Source organism: Grammomys surdaster, unplaced genomic scaffold, assembly GCF_004785775.1.
Source record: "Grammomys surdaster isolate TR1022 unplaced genomic scaffold, NIH_TR_1.0 100, whole genome shotgun sequence".
Classification (NCBI taxonomy): domain Eukaryota; kingdom Metazoa; phylum Chordata; class Mammalia; order Rodentia; family Muridae; genus Grammomys; species Grammomys surdaster.
The window spans coordinates 12950970-12975765 of record NW_021604579.1 but is presented as its reverse complement, the minus strand read 5'-3'; the positions used below and the strand labels follow the sequence as shown (position 1 = coordinate 12975765).

Here is a 24796-nt window from a genome sequence, read left to right as displayed (position 1 = left end):
TCGTCTACAAGTGAGATAACAGCAGCACAAACAGCATGCTGACATGCATCTCCGAATCATATAGCAATGAAGACAAATTGAAACAGTGAAAAGACCACGGTATGATGGTCTCTACCAGGAAGAAACCATTGAGAATAAATCTGAAAAGGACAAAATTTTTCTCAAATTACTATTCACCCAGTAAGTGCTCTTGGAGAACCTGAGACCTCCACTGTTTTCTTCCCAGGTTAGCAACCTGACGCCTTCCCTGCCCTTCACATCTTGGTAAGTATGGGTCCTTGCACATCTATAGAGACTCTGGGCCCTGCTGCAATTGGAACCACTGGGGTTTATCAGCCTCCCCCTGGGGTAGACCTCCCACTCTATTGATTCTGACAATCCAAGCCGATCTCTCCTAGGCAAGGGGCACAGGGAGGAATTTTGTTTTGGAATCTGAGTTGGTGTTTAGATTTCAAACTAGGGACCTGCCAGTCTGCAGCCATCTGAGAAGTTGGCTTCCTTTCACTCATAAAGTGTCCTTTATGCCTCAGAGGCAGCATAAAATATCATTCCATCTTTGCCCTGAAATACTCCTGGCTAGAGCATAAAATGGGCCTTTATGATTGCACATCAAAGCTCATAACTGTATCCTTTCCTGGACCTTTGATATTTTCATATTTGGCCAGCAAAATTATTATCTCTTCAATCCACAGAGACCTTATTTATTTTGTCGGTAATATCTTTGTTATTGCTTCAATGATGAGAGGGCTGAGCCTGGAGGCGCCCAGCCTTCTAGAAGCTTCAGATTTGGACAGCCTCTAACTTTTATCTCCCAAAGTTAAGGAACTCACTGTTTGCACTTCTTCAACCCAGGTCTCTTAAGGGAAATGGCAGACAGCATCCCCCTTAGCTAGTACTTCTAATTTATGCATCTTAGGGGCCAGCCAAGTTCCTGCTCTAGGCTTCCATGGACTGTTTGCATCATGGAGATTGGGTGTGACTTGAAAACAGGAGTCAAAACTTCATTATCATTCGGGGTGTGCTGCTCACATCGAAGCCAGAGCTGTGGAGTCTGTGCTCCTTTTAAAGTTAGAGTCCTGGAAACCATCGGAACTTCCTCATACATTTGCTTACTTACTCAGGAATCCTTTATTGAGATTCCGTGTTGTGTGTGGTACTGGGAAGGACTCAAGGGACACCAGTCCTGGCACAGTGGGTCTTCTCAAGCTCTTTAGTCTGATTCTCCTTTCTCTTAATCTCTTTACTCAAATTTATCCCGAGACTTGGTGGATTCTGCACCAACAGGAATTCTCAGATCTGACGCTGTTATCATGCCTTCTACCATGCCTCAGATCAGAAGTTTGGCATCTCTCAGATCTCTCACAACTGACTCTTTATAGGATTCTCTTTTGCCAATATTCCTGCTCTAACACTAGAGATGGATGTGGCCATGCCATTGGTCTGAAGCTCACATCCAACTTTGAGTTCTGTACCCAACCTCTCAAACTCAAAAGCCTTCCTAGTCCAGGCAACAGAAACAGATAAAGGAAGTAGCTGGGCAGAAAAGAGACAAGGCTGGGAAGACAGCACAAGGCAGAGTTGGAGAGTGGGTGCCACACCCACATTAAGGCATCACACCAGTCAGGCCAAGCCCATCTGTATAACTCCAAGCCACCAGCCTCTGAGTTTGGGCTCAGGGTGAATGGTTGCTCTAAACTTCTCCCTCCAGCAGTGAGCTGGCCTGGCCCATACCTCATTTGTTCATTCCTCACTCTGACCATCCCCACTCCTGCTTCTACTGTGTGTATTAAATTACTTACTTTAATTTTCACACAACTGTACATGTCCATGCCTTTGTGCATATGCTCCTGGTATTATATTTCTCTAAAATTACCCTAATTTCTCACCTAGAAAGTTCTGTTTCATCTTTTAAAACTTATTCTTCAATATTTCCCCTTCTGGAAGGTCTCCCATGACTACCTGGGAAGAATCTATCACTCGCTTCCTGTGTAACCTCTTGTCATTTTGCACATATTGCGCAGAGAAGACATACATATGTAAGTGAATTTCCCGACCAGTGCTTGCTGAAAGTCTTTGGTACCTCACATTAAACAAGTGCTCCCATGAAACTGTGAAAACTTGACAGATCAAGTTAGTGCTAGGTAACTTCACAGACATCTTAACTAAGTCTTCCAAGAAACAAATAGCCTGAGGGGTTTACATTATTATCACACTCACTATTGAGGTAGCAAGAGTGAGGCTCAGAGTGAAGAAGCTGTAGCCTAGGATTGCACTTAAATAAGTTTAAGAACAGGGTTTGGCCCCAAATCTCCTAACACAAGTAGAACAGCAGACTCCCAATAGTGTGAGCCTTCTGACTCTGAAATCAGGTTCCACATACCACAGAGAGTTCTAGAAGTACTTGAAGTGTTTTGCAAATACAATAATGAGTGATGAAGTCTATGGTGGTTAAAGAAAATGAAATAAATGCATAAAACAAATTAATAAGGTAGAGGCTTTCTTGAGCAGGCTCTGCACCACACCAGAGGCCATCATTGTGAGAAGGTGGCTCTGCAATACAGGTGTCCTGGGTGCTGGCCACAGCTGTGCTGCATGAACTTGAACAGGAGATTTCTTAGACATTTGGAATGTTCATCTTCAAGCAGAGGGTCTAGACTCATTGACAGCTGAGGTCCTTTTCTGACATTTGCTTCCTAAGCTCCCTTACCATCTGGAGTCCTGCAGAAGTCTCCAGATGGACTTGCCTGAGGCTCATCATATCTACTTGAGGCAACCTCTGGCTGCCCTTCCTCTTGCATCTGTCCCCTTAGAGATGCCAGAGCCTGGGAGGCCAAGGGAGCAGATGTGGGAGAAAAGCAATACTGAGAGAACCTGACCCACATTCCTTCCATCAAATGGGCAAGGCTGCAAGATAGCGCAGCATGCAAACATGTGGCTATTATATGAGAAACCCTCCTTTCTCGTCATCTTTGTTCATGATCTTTAAAATGCAGCACCAAAGAAGGCTCTGATGTGGGTGAGGGAAGATGTCAACTCTTCTCAAATTTATATGACCCGTCTCTTCTAAGAAGGGGGTGGATCCCACAGGAATAATTTACTGGAGCTATAATAGCTTTGAGTCTGCACCACATCTTTCTGACCCTCAGTGCCATACCCAACATAGGTGATGAAGTCCATAAGAACTACTGTGGTCCAGACTTCACCAGTCCCAATTTGGCTGATAATGATGGCAATGACAACAACAATGATGACAATGTCAGTGACAAAGGGTAGAGCATGGGATGAGAGAAAGAGGTGATACAGAAGCATAATCAAGGACATAACTGGCTGTTTCACTGGGCAATAAGACCAAGAGAGAAGACCAAGGCTGATTACTCAGATCTGGTAGCCATAGTAGTTACATTTCCATGGCAAAGAGATATAGACAGATGGAGTGCATTTGAGGGCCAAAGGAGATGAACTCAGTTTGGGACATTGTCCCGTTTTGTGTTACTAAGCCAATATCACAGACTGGATAATTTATAAGCAGGTGAGTTCTCCTTGTCTCATAAACCAATTGGTGACATTATCATCTGATGAGGGCCATCATGCTGCATCATCCTGTGCTAGAAGGCAAGGGGCAAGAGGATAGAGGGAACAGGACACCCTTACATTCACAGCAAGCCCATCCAGTGTAATAATGAGCCTTCACATCTTAATTGCCCCCCTTTAGGTGCCAACTTTCCACACACTTGAACTAGGGACCAACATGGAGGACTGGTTGTTACCTTGGCACCGTAACAGATACATCAATTTACATGTAGAACACCCAAAACAAAAGTTTGGGAAGTAGCTGGATCCCATTTTGTTAATAGAGTTATTGCCAAGGCTAAATTTCTTCCTTCCTAAAACAGCCTTTCCTATTTGACCTATGGAAGAAAATAATTTTTAACTCCATTAACATCAGGCTTTTCCACATGATGATTTGTAAAATCAAAATAAGAAGGAAAGTGTGTATCTTTCCTCACAGAAACTATATTGAACGAAGCAAGGTCTGCCCTGCTTTCCCTTTTCTGCAATGAGATGGCACATCCTGGACAGGCGCTGCTCTTCCCATTGTGATCCATGAAAAAGACACCGGAGAAGGCCCAAGACAGGAAGAAATAAATCTTAGTTGTTTCAAGACACTAATATTTGGGGACTGGTTGTTACTACATCCAAACTTAGTCTGAACTAAGTGTCCCACCCACCTCCTTGCTTGGGAAAAGAAACCAGGACCTCAAGTAAGAGAAGAAAGTGTCCCAAGCCTTTGGAACCTCTCAATAGCATGTTTTATTTCTCATGTCCATGTAGAAGTTCTCATGTCAACAGGCTTTGTATCCCTTGAAATTAATACGTTAGAAGTGAATACCCTGGTAGTGCAGTCCAATTTCCTTCAAAAGAAAATGAGTAAAACATTATTTTTTTTCTCTGCAGAGATTTAGTCTGTAGAGTCCCCCCTCCCAACACACACACACACACACACACACACACACACACACGGTTCAAAGAGGGAAAAAATTATCCCGTCTAGCATCAAAGCCCGTGAACATGAGATTTCTTTCCCACCCACTTCCCCCGCAGCTCCACAGTGCTGACTTTACACATAGCCACTTCATGTGGCGTTAAGGCCAGGTGTGGGAACTTTAAGACAAAACACCATTTGAAAATATTTGGATAGTAAAGAAAGTGCCCAGAACCAGGAGTTGGAAGATAAGTGTCTTAACTCCCTTAGACACTTTGTTCGACTTTCTGGGATTCAGTTGCTGTATCCTTCATGGAGGAGTCTATGTCATGCTTAGTTGTAAAAGACTGTTTGAAGATGAAACACAAATCTACTTGTAAGTGTTCTTTAAAAGACTGAAAATTGAAAGAGTCGATGTGTGGGAGGTGGTTACTCTTAGAATTAAGAATTGCCAAGCAACCTTGGGCAAGCAGCCCTTGGCACAAGTGAGAGCCCCAGCCGCCTGCTGGAAGTGTTTGCATCATGCCAGGCCACTATGCAGACATTTGGATGGAGGGAAAAGAAGGTTAAGTGCTTGCAGAATTTGAGTTTCCAAAGGAGTCAGATTTCTGGGCCCAGTTTCAAGAGTGAAGGGTCCTTGGAGCATATTCTGCTGCAGTGGTGGCAGAGTTAATCCCTCAGATTTGGACAAACATAATACATGCCTCACCTATGGCCATAGCCTAGTCATAGTCTACGGTTGTTAACCTGCTCAGATGCCAAATCTCAGAGAGGTGATGGGATGCAAAATGAAGACTCAATGGTGACTTTTGAAGAAGCAGATGGTATCATTGAAGATGGCATCTTTAAAAACTGAGATAGGGTCGGAAAGGAGGAAACGTTATCCCAGTCATCCTGAAGATTGAGTACAGGCTCCCCAGAAACCTGAGGATGAACTGGGAATATTATAAACATAGGCCATTTGCTCAAGGTCATGTGACTAATTAGAAAACCAGGCCTAGAACACAAGGCTTGGGCTCCCAGCCCAGTCTTCTTTCTGTTCTTTCATATTCCTGAGCAGCACAGAGTGCTCCTTGTAAGGTAAGTGGAAATTTACATTTCACAGAGCCTTAAAGACATTTTCTAAAAAAGAAGAAGCATATGAATGAATGGGCCAGAAAGAAACCCAAGTGTGTCTTCTACTCCATCAAAGAAATCTCTTAGCTCCAGGGTCCCCTGAATTCCTCCTCTGGATGGTCCCCTCATTTCCCACTTCAAAAAAGCGCTGTATTGAAGAGCTATGGGGGAAATCTTTCAGGGCCATTAAAACAAGGGGAGTGGAGTCCACAGTTTTGCCAAGAGCACTCACCACCCTGTTTAAGCACAGTGCATGAGAGAACTCATCTTCCCAACTCATCTTTCTATGAAGAAAGAGCTATGACAGAAGATTACTTCTCAACAGCTAATACCCTACAAAACATATGTTCATGTTAAAAGATTTTATGAGCCTGAGCAAACAACCTTTTATGCATTCAAAAATCATTCATTTAGGAGGGGAATCCACAAATATTTCATAGAAAGTGCTGGTTAATAATTACTAGGCTTTTTTTACTCTGCTATTGTAGCAAAGCAATTGTAGGCAGTGCTTGAACAATTCTTAGTTAGAGTTTCTATTGCTGTGAAGAGACATCACGCCTAAGAGCTCTTATAAAGGAAATTTAATTCAGGATGGCTTACAAGTTCTAAGGTTGAGTCCATTATCATCAAGGCTGGAGGATGGTAGCATCCAGTCAGGCATGGTCCTGGAGGAGCTCAGAGTTCTATATCTTCATCCAAAGGAAGTCATGAGCAGACTGTTTTCAGGCAGATAGGAGGAGGGTCTCAAAGCCCATCCTCAGTGACACACCTACTCCAACAAGGCCACACCTCCTATTAGTGCCTAAATAGTCCCTGGGCCAAGCACGTTCAAACCACCAACAACAAATTGGGTATTTATGTTTCTCATTTTATTTCCAAAGAAAGAGTGGAGGAGGAAGGGCTGGATTTGTTATTCCCTACCCATGCCCTCCCATTCCCTCCTCAAACCCTCCCCAGACCCTTCCCTGGTGTACAGAGCTCACCTGGTGTTTCAGTACACAGGCAAAGAGGAAAAGAGGAGACCCTTACAGTTCCCAGGAGGCTTATGGTTAAGAGTGCCCAGCTAACTCAAGACCTTACCCTCTTGGCTGGTCACCCCTAGACTCTTGTTACCTTAGAAAAGTCTCAGTGAAAATGCTCCTATCCAGCCAGTTATAATAACTTCCAAAAGCTGAAAGATTCATGCTATGCCAAAACCAAGTTACTGTTTGTGTTTGCTGTTTGTTTGTTTGCTTGTTTTTAATTAGTTTCTATTTTCCCTAGGAAAACTGAATCCTGATGCTTTTAGACTGATGAAAGCTTCCAAAAGAAGTCTGGATGGGATGCATGAACATTTCTTCTCAACCTACCTCCACTTACTTCCCGAGCAGTACTTCCACATGGCCCAGAGGAGAGCAGGGTCAAGAAAAGCATGCACCTCCCTGGCCCCACTACCATCTGCCTGAATCATTTGGAGGCTCTCCCCGAGACTTTGTGCTGAGATTTTTCTATACCATCCCCTTACCTCCATGCATAATTTCATTCTCCCAGTTTCTGCTACCCATGGCCTCTGCAGTCTACAATTATTAAGTGAAATTTTTCAAAAATAAACAGTTCATAAATTAAAAAAATAATTCTCATGGCAATGTATTGCTCCAATTTCTATGTCTTATTAGTAGTCATTGTTCTTCTTTTACTGTGCTTAACTCATGAATTAAACTTTACCCCTAGTCTGAGTGGATAAGAAGTCATCCAATAGAAGACTAGGCCTCAGAATCATCTGCAGCTCTGGGCACCCACCAGGTTCTTGGTAAATAATCCCAGGGGTTGTGGGGATTAAGGGAGATGCCACATGTCAAAGAGGAGGGTGAAAATACACTAGATACATGAATCTTTCAGACCTGAAATTGTCTGTCTTTTAAGAAAAGAGAAGAACCCAGTGAAATATGAGATCATGTGTAGGTGTCCTTTGCTACTTTGTGAGTTCTTCTTTCTTCCACCCTTCTTTATCCCTTTTCTTCTACCCTTCCAACCCCTAGAGATCCCTGAATAAATTCAGAGGATCAGAAAGGAAGCAACACTATTGTTAGACTACTTCCTGCTGATTACAGGTGTTAAACTCCTTGGGGAAATTTTGATCTTTGTCATCAGGATATCGAATTTCTTCTTGTTGTTGTTTCTTCTTTGCCCATAGCTACTTAACAAGCTGTGACCAACAGCAACCAACAACAACCAACAACAAACCAACAACAACAAATAACTAACAACCAACAACCAACCAACAAACCACCAGCAACCAACAAATCATCAATAACCAACCAACAACCCACCGTGCCTCTCAGGGCCCTAGCATTTATGTAACCTCTAAAAAGTCCCCAAAATTCCAAATGTCACACTATCACAGAAACTAGCTGCAGCTGGCAAAATCACACCTCTGCCAGAGCATGAGGCAAATCATAGTCATCTGCTACAGACATTCTGAAGCAGCTCCATATCCCCACACCTGGGATTAATACAAAAATATATTCTTGTAATATTTCTGTGTTTTTTTTAAAGAAACTCAAACTCCCAGATTGACCCTACAACCATGTACTTCTACTCTAGACTCTCCTACCATTGCTGTACATTCTCACATCCTTAAGCAATTTCCCCAAGGTCAAAGAAGAGTAACTGTTGAACAAGTAGCACCAGTGCACTAGATGCTAACCTCAGCCCTTCACATGGACTTTGGGCATCCATCCATTCTTATAACTCTTACAATGTAGATTTTTCTACAATTATGCCAATTTACAAGGAAATTACGATTCACAGAGACCAAAGAAATGGGCCCAGAAGCTACCTAGTTGTGAACAACTGGAAATAGATGAGGCCAGGCTACCTGCTCCCAGGGTTTATGTACTGAAATATGACATTCATTTATCTCCAAAAGTCCTGAATGACAAGACTTATAAGGAGCCTCATGGCTTTGATAGTCAATGGTTCATGATTTGAAGTAGTATTCCTCCATCTTACCTGTTCTCCTACCCCATGCCAGCCTGTTCTCTGATCCTCTCCTTTCCTCTGTATGTGTACTTCTACCCCTCAGAACTCAGGATGTATTTAGAGACTTTCTCTGGACAATCCTATCTCCTGCTCTCCAGGAGAACCTGAAGATCTAGTTTAAAAAAACCCACAGGAAATTCATGTGCTATTTGCACAGAGAGGGGAACCAGCTCTTCTTTCTACCCACTGGACCTTGATAATAGAAAATAATGCCCATGACTTCTGAGATCCACACCTGGTCAGTCCTCAGGTAGATATTGCTTCTTCCATGCAAGGACAAGCTCAAACTTTGAACAGGGAAGATATATGTGTGCAAGTATTTTTGACAACCTGCTACTGCTCTGTACCTTATAAGGAAATTGCAAATAGTATTAAATCAATGACTTTGTTCCTGCCCTCATGAAGGTGACATGAACAAGTCATGTTTTCAGGATAATAAAGGGCAATAGCAGTCAGTGATGATGAATCGGGGAGAAAGTAACGAGAAGTAATTGGCCAAGGGGTAGAAGGACAAAAGGAACAATCAGCCTGAGGAGGACATGATGCACTCAAGAATGATTTTGGTAAATATAATCATGTATAACTTTCTTTCGTTCTGTAAACAAGGCTTATGTAAATATTTCCATGATGGAACATGTCATTTAAAGCAATCCATGGGCACTTGAATTCATGTACTCAGATCATGAGCTCTCATTTGGGGTCTCAATAAATTACTATTTTTATTGGGTGTATTTATTTATCTAATGTGTGCATTACTATGTATGTGTGTATGTGTGTATATGCTTGTGCCACAGCACATGTATGTAGCTGAGAAGAAAACTTAGAGGAGTCAGTTCTCTCCTCCAACCATGTGGGTCCCAAGGACCAAACTGAGGTCATCAAACTTGGTGGCAATCATCCTTCCTCCACTGAGCCCTCTCACTGGCCTTAAACTGTATTCTTCTATATACTGTCCCATTTATTAAGAAATGGGATTCAAGTGCCCATGGATGGCTCTGAATGATATGTTCCATCATGGAAATGTTTATATAAGCCTTGATTATAGAACAAAAGGAAGTTATAAATGATTACATTTACCAAAATCACTCTTGAATGCATCATGCCTTCCTCAGGCTGATTGTTCCTTTTGACCTTCTTCCCTTTGGCCAATTACTTCTCGTTACTTTCTCCCCGATTCATCATCACTGACTACTCTTGCCATTTTATCCTAGCAAACTTGAAAGGCGAGTGTTCTCCCCTTTTCAGCATAGAAGGATGTGCCCATCAGAGACATGGAGCCCTGCATGTGGCTACAGACTCCTACAGTAGCATGAGGCACAGCCAGTATTTGAGCCCAGGCCTGCTTGTCCAATTCCACATTTACCACATGCAAGACTGAACTGCCTCTCTGAGGTGTGTGGTTGGGAGGGAGGAAGAATCATATACCCATGTTATTCAAAGTATGGTGTGCAAGCCAGAGCCAGTCCTCAAAATCGGGAATCGGCACTTAGAAGCTGTAACCAGGAGACAGGGAAACTTTACAGCTGTTCAATTTATTGATAAACAATAGTTTGTAGTTTGTCCTTTATCCCCTTTACTTCTTGAGTCATTCATTTTTATTGAATTTCTTAATTGTGTTGGCCTAGTGCAGTTTGAATCGTCTTAACAGGTAGTCTGTAAAATGATGCTATCAAAGGACCCAGCATCTGAATCAGATGCTCAAGCCTGCCCTTTGCCAGGATCTCATGGCCCTCAAAGTCGCTTCAGCAGGACAGGAGTTTCTCTTGAACAAGCTATGGTGGCTTAAACTGCCAGACCATCAGCAAAAGCTGCAGACTCAAAGCAAAATCGGTGTTTCTTATGGTTTGGAGGAGGGGCGGTACTGACGTAAAGGGAAGGAGAGAGGAAGGGAGTGGAGAGGAAACGCACTCAAGATTACGCCTGTGGCTCCTTTCTTGTTATGTTTATGATGTCGTGGAGGAGACTGAAAAAGACGGCTCAAGGCGATGACTTTTTCTAATTTTAAAGATGGTCATACTCTGAAAGGGTAATGTCTCAGCAGCTCCCCTTCTGGAGAACACTGACAATCAAAGTAGGAGCCAACTTCTCCATGTGCCCGGGAGGGTTGGCACCTGCCTGTGTATGACATAACATCCTCCACTCTGCAGTCCCCACCCAGCGCAGCCCTTCACCCAGGTTAAAAGGAACTCAAGCTCCCTTTGTTCCTCTGCCAGGCTTGTCCCTCAGTTCAGGTTTCCTCCACTGAGTCCTTCCCGGCTCTGCCAGGGTCTGGAATCATCTAGTTCCCAAGGGCAACATTCAAAATCATTTCAAATCTTTCCTACCCTCTCCTGAATATGAAAATATCAAGGCTCCGAGATTGGGCACGGCCTACTCAGAACTGGGACTTGCACTTCTCAATTGTCAAATGCAGACATCACTTACTCCATCCCAGACCCTTCCCTAGAGTCCCCTCTCGATTTACCACTGAATGTTCCTGTCTTGGCTTTGAGGCTGTGAGTTGATTTTTCACTCTGAAATTCTCCAGGCAGGTAATTTTATTTCCAACACCCTGGGGAAGGAATGTACGAAGCCTGTGGCACAGAGTTCAAAGAGAATGGCAGAATGAGAATATGCCCACCCACCACCCTGCCCATCTCCCACCCGCACCCCAACCATTTCTCAACTTGTCTTACAGCAAACCAAACATAAGACTACAAGAAAGAAGAAACCCTTGCTGGTATTTTTTAAGCTAAGTCCAGCCAAGGGCAACCGCTGTCCCAGACTCCAAGACCACAGCACAAAAACACTCAAGTGCCTCCCTGTCCTGACTCTGGAGTTTGCTTAGGGGGTTGTTTTGAAAATTCATGCAGGTGGGTTACTTCTGTTACCTGCCCAGATATTTACAAAAATTCCACCTTTTTTTTAAGGCAGAAAACAAAACTCCTGGCTCAATCTCAAAAGAAGGTTTTTATTTTTTCCTTCAAACAAGTACTGCAGGAGTTACTTCTCCAACCGCTGTGTACCCCTAGTTCCTCTTGCATCCTTTCTGTCAACATTTGGTACTTGAAAGTTTCTGCTGCAGCTGCCTTTGGGTGAGTAGCTTCAGCATCTCAGGGATAGCCTCATGTCACTACAGGTCACTAATGCTTAACCTACAGAATACCAGAAACACCTGGCATTTCCCAACTCCTTGGGCCAAATCTGGCCATCATTATAGGCTAATTTTGAAATTAATTTTTACAGATGAGAAGAATTCTATGTTTCAAAGCCCTTCCTTTAAAGGAGGTACGGAAGAAATGAAAAAATAAAGTCCTATCCTAGACAGAATTCGAGCTAAAAACGTGGATCATTGAACCTGGAGGCTAAGCTAATTTCTGTCACCTCCTCACAATGTGACTTTGGTAATAAAATGGAATTGCTCTGGCTCATACATTTTGATTATAACAGAACCAATATCATGAGTCACTCTGAAGAATAACTAAAGTTATCCTGCAAAATGAAACAAGTGGCACAGCACAGCTAACATTTAATAGACATTTCCCATGGTCCATAGCAATGTGAAAATCATCATTTTGAATCGTAGGACCAACACTTTAAAAGAATTAGACTTTACCTGGGAATTTATATTTCTCCTTACCCCCCCCTCCATGTGTGTATCTGTCTGTCTGTCTGTCTGTCTGTCTGTTTCTCTCTCTCTCAGTCTCTCTCTCTCAATCTCTCTCTCTCTCTCTCTCTCTCTCTCTCTCTCACACACACACACACACACACACACACACATTGGTTTTAAAGGAAGTACTCATTGAATATTTAGCAAGAATCTTAAAAGATTCTTCACTGGGTCCCTAGATTTCTATCAAAACATTCACCATTTAATTCACACATTTTGTACATTTCTAAGTTAATTTTCTGATTTCCAAGTTTTTCAAATGGTATTCGCTAGTTCTTTTTCTATCTTTATTTAAAATGCACTCATTGCCTGTATTTCCCACTGTCCTTCATTGCAGACACAGACGTCTAATGTTAACGTATCCGTGCGCCTTTGTTCTGCTCTGTGTGATTTTTGATTCCTAACATGATATCATTCCCTAGAAAGGAAGTAACAAAGACAGGATGTCGCTTCAATTTTAGCTGAAAGGTCGTCAATTTATTGGGCCCATGTTAATAGACGTAAGATTGTCTCCTCTGCGTATATCAGCATTTATTAACCCTCATGTGGTTTTCCTCATTTTCAGTTTGTCAGGGTGAGTAGCAAAATTTTCAAAGCATAAATTCTGTTCTTAGATTTCATTAAACGAAACCCTTATTGATTCAAAATTAGACCCAGAAGATATAGAGCATCCAAATTTGACAAGTTAATTAGGAGGTGATAATTAATGTTCATGAATGTTTGTCCTTTGCCTAACCCAGCTAATATTCAAAATGAAGTCTACAGTCCTTGCTAAGTACTTCGATATGGTAGTATGAATCTTAGCATGTCTTAGAGAGACAGACTGTAGATACACAGTTGATTGACTGTGGGTATAAATAATGTAGGTGATAAAAACATGAGACTTAAATCCAACTTCTCTCCACATTCTCCCCAACCTTTGGAGTCAGAGACTGATTTCACTCACCAGTGTCCAATGGTGATAATCAATGGTGATAATCAATCATGCCTACATAATGAAGACTAAATAGATACTGTGGACCAAACAACTGGAGTTCTCCAAGGTGACAAATGCACACATGTGCCAGGGTGGTGATATACCCAGAGAGGTCCCCCTCAGCATGTCCCTTGCCTTGTGCCCTCTTGGAATTGATGTTCTTGAGTCGTATCCCTTAGAATAAAATGGCAATTGTTAAGTGTAACATATTTCTGAGTTCTGTGAGGTAAATTATCAGACCTAAGGGCATAAACAGAAATTATTGCATTAGGACTCACAACAAGCATCTAAAATTAAGGCAGTCTTGTGAAGTTGAGCCCTTAAATTTGTGAAGTCTCATGCTAAATGTAGGTGGTTAGCACTAGGCTATGATTGAATTATAAGATGTTGGAGAACTCCTATTGTAAAGATACATGTATCTTATCAATAAAACAAGTAAGACAAAGTTTAAAGGAAGCAACCGTTTGTCTTAGTCTAGTTTCTGCCACAATAGCATTATATCATACACTAGTTTTTTCCCACATAAATAGAGGCTAATTTAGCTTAGTCTGGAGGCCAGGAAGTTCAAATCATACTATTGGCATTCATCTGCTTAGCACCTACTAAGAGGCTTCTTGCTCCATCATAACAGCAAGTATCACGTGACAAGACAGAATAAACATAATAGAGAGAACTTGCTTTTATAATAAAGTCATTCGCTGATCCACAAATAGATGAGTACACTCACAAAGTGAAGTGCTCATGACTCAGTACCAAAACCTACCTCTAAATACTACTACTATAACAAAACACCTGAGGCTGTGCAACAGATAAAGAAAGGAGTTATTTAGCCCACAGTTTTGGAGGCACAAGTCCAAAGAAAATTGGCATTATCTGTTAGGTCTCTAGTGTGGTCCCCTTGGCAACAAGGTGGATAGCATGGAGATGGTGATATATTCAAAATGGAAAGTCAATATTGAGACAAGAAGCCAGAATGACTCAGGCTTCAGACTCACTGTCTTCATAACAACTCACTCCTTGGTATAATAGCTTAATGGGGTCCCAAGATGATTGCATAATCCCTTCTAGGGAATCAGCTAACATGGTAATTCCACACTAGTCTCCATCTCTTAAAGGGTCTGCCACATCTCAAACCACCATATTTGAGATGACCAGCCTATGATCCATTGGCATATACACTCAAACACTTTCTAAACTTTAACTTTCCAACATTTAAGCCATAGCAATACCCAACACCTCATCTCCTTATGTTTCCTCTATGTATTTTCTAAGGAGACCATCTGCCTTCAAGTCAGCCCACAGCCCATCTTCTCCACAAGATATCCAATACCTCATGCCTGAGCAAGAATAATTCATTTCATGGCTGAGCAAAGAAAGTCTGGCTTTCATCAGCCCATGTTTTCAAGCTAAATGGAGTTGAGAACTTTGACCACTGGCCTTTGCCTTTAAACTAGAAGGCTAAAGAACAATGATGTTTCCTACATTTTACTGTGTAGGCATATGTCGACTCTTCAGATTCCTACCACCCCCTCTCTAAATGAGTATTCAAAGCTCTGAAAAGTAATAGGCTGTCTAATGACCTCAGGACCATCCAAGGCACTGCTGGCAACAGCAAAGCCAGAGTTTTTGACTCCTCCATCTGTGTTCCCTGTGTCTATTTTTCAATGGGTCCCACCTATAGGTAGAAAGGATTGTTATCTTCCTGGGAGTCTATGGAGCTTTCAGCTTTGTTTCCAATGCTTCATTTACATCCATTATTCTTTAAAGTCTCACGATGAAAAAAAAAACAAACATGTAGGGATGTGTGTGTGTGTGTGTGTGTGTGTCTGTGTGTGTCTATGTGTGTGTGTGTCTATGTCTCTCTCTTCTCTCTCTCTCTGTGTGTGTGTGTGTGTGTGTGCATGTGTGTCTATGTGTGTGTCTATGTCTCTGTGTGTGTGTGTGTATGTGTGTCTATGTGTGTGTGTCTATGTCTCTCTCTCTCTCTCTGTGTCTGTGTGTGTCTGTGTCTATGTCTCTCTCTCTCTCTCTCTCTCTCTGTGTGTGTGTGTGTGTGTCTGTGTGTGTGTGTGTGGTGTCTTTTAACAAGGTTGTGGGGAAAAAGAAATGTGTGCTCCACATCCTGCCCTAACCACTACACATGGCTTGGAAAGGCTGTAATAGTTCCTGAAAACACTTTTAGTTGCAAAAGAGCATGTGCAGGGCAGCCAGCATGGTTTCTATTTGTTGTCTTATATATTTTTATATATGCTAGGACTACAGAACCAAGCCCTTTCTAAGCCAGAAAGTGTGTATAAAAATGTGTGCCGAACAATATTTTTTTCTTAAGGTTTATTTCATTTTCAAAATAAAATAAAATAAAACTCACCATGGATCAAATGAAATGACCCGATTAAAGACAACCTCTCTCCTCCTGCGTGACTTTTCATAGCTGTGGGACTTAGATTCCCAAGGTATTATTTTTGACTGTTTTCCTAAATCACCAGTATATTGGAAACAGCTGTTAGGTAGGTTTGACGATAGAGGAAAAGTGCCAGAGGTATCTTTTTCCCTCCCGTGTGAGCTGAGGCAGTGCCCAGCAGGTGACCTTGGAGCCCTTGAATGTTCAAGAGAGATGTGCATTAGTTGAAATACATTGTTTGTACAAGGTCATTATCCCCCACCCCACTAGATTGTTGAAACTGAATTTTTCAACCCAGGTGTATTTAATGAGAAGTGAAGCCGCAGAAATTCTCCCACTGGGCCTGCCAGGAGAAGAACAGCAACAGTCACCAATGTGTCCTCAGTTGCCTTACCAGGTCCTAAGGTCAGCCATGCAAGGTGGATATTTTTCTCCAAATGTTATAAGAAAGGACTTAAAGCTCAGAGATATGAAAAAATAGAGAATCCTCCTTTGGAGACCATGGTGCACAGTGGGTGGCCGAAAAGGGCCTGGGCCTGGATCTGACTGGCTCCAAAGCAAATGTAATTACCTACTATATACTCTAAAAGAAAACCCCAGACCAAGAAAATCCTAAAAAGCATGCGCAAATGTGGGATAGACAGCCTGCCAGCAGCTACAAACGCAGTAAATGTTTAGTGAATGCCCAGGGCATTGAACCTTGTGTTTTGCTTTAAAGCGAAACCATCTGAAGAGACTTCACTTCCTTCTGTAAAGCAAGCTTTGGCTGGGGAAAGAGATCTGAGAGGCTGCAAAACACTGATATGGCTGTCTATCTCCCAAGCAGTCAATGGCCAGGAGAAAGAGGAAAGGTAAACCTGCTCCCTTAGAGCTGTGGTCTTGTGTGTGGAGAGCTTTGGCTGGCTTGTGGGGACTTACAGCAGAGATGCTGAGATCTGAAACCCATGTACCTTACGAGAACCAGAAAGGGGAGTTGTTTTTGAAAAGCACCCGGAAGTTCTGTTTTCTAAAGACTTGGGGTGGGAGAGGCGACCCTATCCTGCCCATCATCCTTGGATTCCTTCTCAGACAGGCCCTGGCAGTGGAATAATTAGACCAAAGAGTATGTTTCAGGAAACCCTGGCCGCAGTGCCAGGCCCAGGCTTGTTTAAAGGCAGCTGCTCTGATGTTAAAATGAAATAGGACATGTAACCAGATTATGGGAAAATCATTGCTATTAACAACAATAATTACCCTCTGTTCAAGTAGCTTCCTGAAATAAAAACATCAAAGAACAGCTTTCAACTACTTTACTTGGCCCCCTTGGTGAACCCTTCGGGTCCGGGTATGTTTCAGAGGCATTTGAGGGAGAATATATTGGAAGGAAGGAGGATGGGACAGTACGGGAATAGTTCAAGTTCTGCTGTAACTCAACTGTGCCTTGTGCAAAAACCTATTTTCATCAAAACCAAATGGTTGAGAGAGCACCTGTCAAGGCTGCTGTGAGTACAGTTCTAAATAAGATGAGGGCCCATCCCAGGAAGCCCCAGTCTAGAGCATGATGTGGAAGTTCAATAAGGCAGCCATACTTTAACATGGCAAGTGCAATGAGGACAGGGAGCAGGGTCACTAAGTAGCAGAAAGGACCAGTGTCATCCACCCTGCTCGGGAGGAGGAAAGGTTGGGGTCCTGAAGGAAGGCATGTTGATGCCACCTGTTGAAGGATGTGGATGAGCAAAAGGCATAAAGAAAGCTGGGGCTTCTGTACAGGAGGAGTCCAATGCTTTGAAACAGTGGGGTGTAATTAGTTCAGTCAATGGAGGTAAGGCTCAGGCTGTGGGCAGGTGCCAGACCAAAGGCAACTCAGATGCAGAATACTTGAGAAAGACAACTCTGGCCATAGCAAGTATCCCCAGTTAACATAGAAACTGTGGTAAAGGGGAGGAGGGCTGGGAGGGAGCACTCGATGCTTTAGATAAGGACAGTGTGATTGTTAGAACGCTTCAAGAATTAAAAACCTGTAGAATTCAGTGAGTGGAATGGATACAGTCAGGGATGACATTCATAAAGTTTGACAAGTAGCACAACCCAGGAACTGACCCATCAGAATAAATACAAGCCAAACACAACAGCAGGGCCCAACTACACATGGTGACTGACAGCAGCCCAGGCAGGGGTTGGGGATGGGGGCTGTTTATAGATACCTTCCATTAAGGTGCCTGTCTAAGAGGATGATTGCTCTGAGAAAGCCCCAGGTTGACATACAATTTGAACTTTGGAGTTTCTTCCCTGGAAGCCTCACAGGAGAATGACCAGAGTCATTAGAGTCAGAAGCTGGAAGCCCTATTGTGTCTGGCTCAGCCACCTGTCCTCCGGGGGCTAGTTAGACAACTAAGTGACAGTGAAAAGCAGAAAAAGAAAATGTATCCAATGAGGTCACACTGTATTCAATGAGGTCATACTGCATTCAACAAGGTCACACTGTGTTCAATGAGGTCACACTGTATTCAATGAGGTCCTACTGTATTCAATGAGGTCACATTGTATTCAATGAGGTCACACTAGGATAGAAAACATAGTGACCTAATGACCCTCCCACAGCCCCCCAAGTACATCTTCAGGGCCCTGAATGAGATCTGGTTTAAATAGAGGTCAATCAGTATAAATAAATAACTAAGCAGGCCCGGTAAATGTGTGGTCCTGCCAATCACCCTTGTTTCAGTTCTTTTGCAAGGTGGTCTGACAAGCTGTCAGAGCTGTGCCAAATCGCTTTCCCTAGGCAAATTCCTCCTATGGCTGTCACCAGGGCTCCAGCCATCTCCTTCTCCTACTATGAGATTCTTGGAGAAATCCTAATTTCTTGGGATCCTTTATCTCAGTCTTACAGTGAAAGGTAGAGTCACAGTATCTCTTGAGAATGTCTTTGTTCCTGCCAGGACAGGTATGAGATGATGAGCCAGGTCTGAACCTGGACCATGAGAAGCCCCACATGTTCCCTCTTGTTAACTTGTTAACTGTACATTGTTCCAAGACTATGCTCCAGTGAGATTTCCAAAGAATGAGGGCCCCAGAAAGTGAAGCATAGTCACCCAGTAACCTATGCTTCAGAAATGATAAGCTAACTGATAGCCAGCCAACACTCACACATATGAGTTTGACCAGACAAATTCAATACAGCCTCCCAGATGACCACAAACAACTCCTACTGTGTGGTCCTCCTGTATATGTGGCCCTGCTGTGTGCATTAAGGTTCTGTGGTTATTTGTAATACATCTGTATTATGCCAACAGATAATGGTTACATACATTCTACCATTCATGTACTTCCATGCTTGCCAAAATGCTCAGTATCCATGCAACATGAAAAATAAGTCAAAATAAGTCTGTAGGTACCTATAGTCTCCCATACACCTGCATACATCATGTGTTGAAGAGGGGGGCTGGATATGGACAAATGGAAAAGTTTTCTAGACTACCTCTGCTAGCTACCCTTTGTTCCAGCACCCAGCACTGGCGTTAGGTACCACTTCATGGTTGATTCAGACGCTTTAAAGTTCCAACAAACAATGTACCTTTCTTCTTATTATTAAAAATTCAGAGCCAAGATACATACACACACACACACACACAGACACACACACACACACACACACACACCAGACATATACATATGGGCCAGACAAATATAAATTAAAAGCAAAATTAAAAGCAATCAGTAGTTTGGGGCTGATAAAGGATAGATTGGGGCCAAGCATGATGGCACAGGCCTGGAATCCTAGCACTCAAGAGTTTGAGGCAGGAGGATTCTGAGTTCAAACTAGCCTAGGCTCCATAGTAAAGCTCTTAAAATAAGCAAGGTTAGAGATCCTGGCTTTACATAACTGGGTACGGGGACAAAAAACAGCCAACACTTTAGCCTGGAATTAAACTCAAACCCTGCCTGTCACAATGGATATTTGGAACCGCTGGATTCAGCAGGGTAGACTGCTGGCATAACTGAGAAGAACATTGTTCCCATGATGGCAGACCACTAGAAGGGTCTATGTCCTTTCAGAAAGGGAAGTGAAGCCGGAACAGAGAGTCTTCCTGGAGGTCCTCCATGTAGGAAGTTAAAGCTTGAGGTAGCGTGTCCTGATAACCACCCCCTGCTCCAGACCGTCATGCACATTTCAAGAAAATTGCTATTCATCCTGCCCAGGTGCCTTTCCTTTACCTCGAATCTGTTCCATTTCCCTAGGCAGAATTCACATTCAAGTCCACTGACTACGGGTGACTTCATTCTGTAATCGAGACACATACCTGGTAGAACCAGAAGGATGCCTTTGCGCATCACAGCCTCCAGCCCAAACTCTGAGCATCCGGACTTCCAGCAAGAAGCACTCAGGCCAGGTCTGGGTTCCTCCTGAGGAGATCTAGCAGTTGTGCTGTGAATGGAGCGCTCTGTGTTTCATACCCTAAACAAGGTAAACAAGTCCATCCTGCTGGGATACCACTTGGCCATTTGTCCTTCAGGAAATAGCTCCACCCATATGTAAGATACAGAACCTCACAAGCATGCTATGAAGTTAGAGTTAAACAATTCCTGTTCCATCATATCACAGTATGTGCATATGCTGGGTAGATGCGTCTGGGGATGACTTGGAAACTCCTGGAAGTTCCTAGTCACTGTTTCTCTGGGCTTTTGTGACCCAGCAGAACCCTCTCCCTGACATCTCTTGACCTCACCTCTTGGCCTCCCAACCATTTGCTCAGAGCTGATTGTGTTGGACATAATTTGTTCTTCAGAGTCTCTGTGCCTTCCCAATGGTGTTTCCTTTGCCTGAATGTTCTCTAGTCAACCCAGTAACTTAGCCTGGCTAACTGCTACTATGGAGCAGGGACTAAGATAAGAATCATTTCAAAAATTTGTTCATTCATTAATTCAAGAGGAAATATACCCTACATAGGCTGCCCTAATAGCATACTAAAGACTGGAGTAGGAAGGGCTTATAGATATCAGAAACTTACTTTCTCAGCTCTGGATCTAGCAGTCTGAGAAGAAAGCATCACTGATTGTTTCTTCTGAGGCCTCTCTCTGGCTGGCAGATGACCATCCTCTTTTCTGAGCCCTTACATTTTGTTTTCCCCTCTTAAGCAGCCCTGTGACACAGGTGACATACATATACTTACGTTATTTTGCAGAGAAAGAAAACAAAACCTGAAGCCCAGGGAAATGAAAGATCTTGGCAGTATTTCTACCACAAGAAAGCAGCTCTCCAGGACCCAGGCTTTCTCAGGGCAGCTACAGCATTTGATATTACAGTGGAGAGAGACTAAAACTCATAGCTGATGCTAAAAAAAATGTCACTGGAACTAAGACCACATATCCTGACACCCCTCGAACTTCAGCTGCCATTGCCCCATCTTCCCATGGCAATAGAAGCTGTATGGAGCCTCCTGTGTAAACGCTGGTCTCATCTTTTCAAAGTCTAAAATTCTAAATCTTAAGCTGTTTAAGAGCCTTGTCCTTTCAAGTTTAACATTTATTAAAGGAGTTGAAGGGGAGCAAGTCTTGTCGCTCTTGGAATCTAAGCCTCATTACTCATGTTTCTCCCCTCCAGAAGGAAGTTGTCATACATTTAATAATGCTTCTTGGCTGGGCTTGTTGAGAGCAGTCAACAAGCACCTCAAGCCTCCAGCACGACCTGGCTGCTATATGGCGAGAAGGACATGGGAAACTTTTTTTTTTTTTTTAGACTTTTAAGCATTCACTTGAAAGAGAGTCATCAAACAGGCTTAGGCTAAAGTATGCTGTGAGCTCTGTGTAAATAAGGGAAGGGTTCTGCTTCCAACCTGAGTTTGGCACACACAAACACACAGATACACACACACACACACACACACACACATGCACACAAACACACAGAGAGAGACAGAGACAGAGAGAGACAGAGGGAGCTACTTTAAAATACTGGGTTTACCACAGTTGCCATGAGATTTGGATCAGTTAGATGGTCTTCCCTAAATTTCAGTTTTCTCATCTATAAAATAGAAGTTATAGTAAGACACATCTTAAAGGATGTGAAAGTTTTAAATAATTGATCCACATAAAACTTTTATCCCCAAGACCTACCTGGTGCATTAAATATTGTATGCTAGCCCAAGGATAGTTATAAAAACAAAAAACAAAACCTAATGTGGCAAGCACATTCCAGTCTTTCCTCTAGGAGTACTGGAGTAGTCCTGATCGGAGTACTCTCATGGTCTCAAGGTATCACTCATGTTCTAAAGAATCATAGCCACTCCCTCTTCATCTGTCTTAGCCTCTGTCCTCTGCCTCTCTGTTTTACCAAAACACACCCTGTGTATCTCAAATCTTATTTCTAGCACTCCAGACTGTACCTATTCTTACAGCCTTCAGTTGACAGTCTTCCACTCTTCCTTGAGCTCTTATTCCCAGCCAGGGCTCTTAGACTAAAAGGGCAGTCATAGGTCCTACCAGAACTAAACAGAACAAAACAAATAGTTGAATGAATGTAAAGAAAAGCTTGGTGGGTTGAGTGATAAATAGATGACCCTCCATAGTCACAGGCGTTTAAATGCCACTAGCTCCAACTGTTCCAGTCATCTTCCCTGTAAGACTCATTTGATCTTCTTGTGAATGTCACCCCAAGTTAACCTCAGAACTGCATGACTCTCTTTCTGCCCAGTACTTCATGGTCATCTAGACCTCTACCTTGCTCCATTCTTGTTTCTTATACAACATCTGGCTCCCTGCAGCTCCTGTTTGACTCATTTCTCTAACAGACATATTTGCCTGGGACCTGTGTTCCAAGAACTTACTAGGCACTTTGACAGCACTTTTACTTTAATTTCCAAGAGTCCAGTAGGAAGAGATAACTTGTCAATCAATGGATAGCAATAAAACATGGTATATGTGTTATTCCCTGCTGGAAGAGTCATGGGAGGCTTTCAGGAACAGACACAAACAAATTTTTTTAAGAATCTCAGAGATCCAAGTCCCTGATAAAGGAGACTAGGGGGGAAAGGGTACACAGTAGAACTTGATGCTTAAAGGATCAAACTGGAAGTGTCTGTGTGAGGAGCTATATGCTTTATCATTCATTGCCATTGCATACACTGAGAGACAATATAAGAAAACCAGGCAGGCAAGGAAGCCCAAGTGGTCACTTCTAGAGCTGAAGACTCCAAGTGAGGAAAGCATTGGTCTTCAAACCCATGCTGGGCAGAGACAACAAAAGGCACGGGGATAAACCCATCTGCCTCTGAGTACCACACCAAAGACCACCCTGAATTCACTCAGACCTGCAGGAATCCGTCCTCACCACAGAAGGCAGGAGGGTAGGGACTTGACTAGGGGGAAAGGAAAAGGCAGCTTGACCTCTGAAGTGACTTTGCAGTCTCTACTTTTCTGGGCACAGCAAAGGAAAATAAATCATCCCTCACATGGCAGGGGCCAGGCTTGCTGCATGATTGTCTAATTAGGTGTAAGATTACACCAAAGGCCTGGTTACAGGAGGCCAGCAGGGATCACATCCAAGAGCATCAGAACAGACAAGAACAAGCAAGACCCTGCTCAAAATGAAAACAGGAGGGATGAAAAAGCCACGCCGTTAGGCCCCACCTCTCGTCACCCATCACCTTCCTACTAGAATTCCATGAGAACTTCAGAGAGCAGAAAACAAATGATCTGCTAAGATTTTTACACTCCGTTTCATCTCTGACAGGGTCTCTGATTACTGACAAAGTAAGTTGAAAAAGAACCAAGGAAATAGACAACGACCATAAACACAATTTGCTTCTTTATTAAACATTATTGCAAAATGATTGCTATGTGTAAACACTGCACTAGCTACAGGATCCACAAAAGTGATTAGGGCATGACCGTTCCTCAAGGAGTTCATGGCCAAGTAGAGACAATGACTCAGAAACCCAGAGTAACTGTTGCTGTGGAAAGGTTTTTCCTTCTTATTGATTAAGTTGATTTTACGAGTACATGAGAAGCAATCAAAAGTTGTCCCAGAAGATAATGGTTTAAGACGAGTCTTAAAGGTAAGGGGAACTTAATCAGACAATGAAGAAAAAAAGGACTGCTGGCCTGAAGCTGACACAGGAAAAGAGGAGTTTTAAGGAAGAGCAAGGACCATGTTGACTTGACTCTGAGTTCACTGAATGCCAGAAAATTGAATTATATATTCTCAAGGGAGAATAGAAAGGGGAGATGTGTTACATTAAGCAAGCACATTTAAAAGTTATCTACCCACGGATACTGTAGGTTTCTCCTCTTCTATGGGAGCACAAAATCTGAATGCAAGAAGTTATAAAGAAAATCCCCTTTAATTAAAGCTATTGTACTTGTCTTCAAACAGGGTCTCATTGTCTAGCTAAAGCTAGCTTTTCACATATAACCTTCCCATCCTGAGAGCTAATACTGGAAGCATACATAGCTAGGCCTGACAATCACTACTAATCTAATAGTTGGAGTTAGAACTTTTAGTTTACTGTGTGTACTAGTGTCTTAAAATTTCTTTGACACATGCTTTATAAGGTTGGGTAAAGTTTTGGCTAGAATTTTGAACTTGTGTGATAGTCAAATCTATTACTCCTGTATAGCTGCATTCTCAAAGCTGGGTGAGGTTATTATTATTGGTTTGAGGCCACATTCATATACATACACCCCAGGACTACTCTCAGTTTACACCTCTAACCACTCACAAATACATCGTAGCAATTTCAAAATGGACCACGAGAATATTTAGAGGATGAAGAAAAATCTTCAAATGCAGTATTCATCCTGGCCTTATACAACTGGAGCAGAAATTACAATGGAGGGAAAAGGAAGTAGAAACACCCAGACATGACTCTGGAACGTGACACTGAAGCTAGATGGATTACAACGACATCATCAGATGCTAAGGCACAGGAAGACCTCTGGCCAAACATTTGCACTGCACACCTTTCTTTATAAACAAAATAGAAGTCTTTACATTCCTGGCGAGCACAAACTTGTACAGATTACTTACAAGTATTTCTCTACCAACCAACTGAAGATGCGAATGTTCCCTTCCTGCAGCCCAAAAGCATTGCCTTAGACATCTCCTGCGAAGCTCATGCTCTCCCACAGGAAGCACTGCTCCAACACAGATCAAGGATACTCATATTCCCTGTTATC

At 42.7% G+C, this 24796-nt stretch overlaps 1 long non-coding RNA gene across 1 annotated transcript; it reads left to right on the top strand.

Moving 5' to 3' along the window:
* Nucleotides 1–16399: 16399 nt before the first annotated feature.
* Nucleotides 16400–21172, top strand: LOC114636633. Its single transcript, XR_003713655.1, has 3 exons — nucleotides 16400–16497; nucleotides 19866–20087; nucleotides 20806–21172. It is a non-coding gene; the product is annotated as an uncharacterized LOC114636633 (long non-coding RNA).
* Nucleotides 21173–24796: the final 3624 nt, after the last annotated feature.